Genomic DNA, 1135 nt, shown 5'->3' with positions numbered 1-1135 from the left:
ATGCTTATCGGGGCATCAGCTTCATCACTTTTTCAGTGGAAAAGAGCCACCAACAAAGGGTATAAAACTTCTCCTGCTTGTTAGGCTTGCCACGTGCTTAGGGCATTATAGATACAGCAGAAATGGCCACAGGGAATCCACATGTCAAGACTAATACATACATCAGCACAAAGGAATTCTATCTCATAAATGTTATTTCAGACCAAAGGAATATCATCCTGCACACTAATGTCAGGTATCCAGACAATTACCATGATACATTTATTCTGTAGCAGTCCATAATTCCTGCAGGGCTAACCATTCATATCAGCTTAAGTCACCCATACTAAATAAAGAGCTTACATTCCATGACTGTGACCTGAAATTTTTATGTTGCTTTCAAGGGGAAAAAATTCTCCCAGGATGTTCATATGGGCATAATAAGACAAAAAGTGACAACAAGACAAACATTAGGAGGAACGTCCAAAAGCTGGATTAATAGAATGACACAGGACTAACCTTGCTCACCATGAACCAGCAATTGAGATCGTAACACCATAAGACTTCAAAGCAGAAATAGGCCATACAGCCCTTTGAGTCTGCTCCGCCATTCTAACATGGCTGATTTATTATCCCTCTCAATCCATTCTCCTACTTTCTCCCTTATCTTTGACACCCTTAATAGTCAAGAACCTGTCAACCTCTGTTTTAACTATACCCAATGACTAGGCCTCCACAGCCATCTGTGCAAAGAATTCCAAAAATTTACCATCCTAAAAGGAATTTAAGTGCACACACAATTGATCACTACCACAAATTATGCAGTAGAATATCTTGTAGGTGTCATCACACTCGGAGTGCAATGTAAGAGCCCCATCCTGGAACCTTGACCCTGTTGATCATGAATAATCCCCTGCCAGGTAAGTATTGCAATTGAAGTTGGAAGTACTGGCTTTTTCATAGAACATAGAACAATACAGCACAGTACAGGCCCTTCGGCCCATAATGTTGTGCTGACCCTTAAATCCTGCCTCCCATATAACCCTCCAACTTAAATTCCTCCATATACCTGTCTAGTAGTTTCTTAAATTTCACTAGTGTATCTGCCTCCACCACTGACTCAGGCAGTGCATTCCACGTACTAACCACTCTCTGA

At 41.1% G+C, this 1135-nt stretch overlaps 1 pseudogene; it reads right to left on the bottom strand.

The window, feature by feature from the left end:
• Nucleotides 1-758: 758 nt before the first annotated feature.
• Nucleotides 759-907, bottom strand: LOC140739625 (U1 spliceosomal RNA; annotated as a pseudogene).
• Between the last annotated feature and the right edge of the window lie 228 nt (nt 908-1135).

Source organism: Hemitrygon akajei, chromosome 15, assembly GCF_048418815.1.
Source record: "Hemitrygon akajei chromosome 15, sHemAka1.3, whole genome shotgun sequence".
Classification (NCBI taxonomy): domain Eukaryota; kingdom Metazoa; phylum Chordata; class Chondrichthyes; order Myliobatiformes; family Dasyatidae; genus Hemitrygon; species Hemitrygon akajei.
Note: the sequence above shows the minus strand (reverse complement) of the source record. Positions and strands in the feature narration are given on the sequence as shown.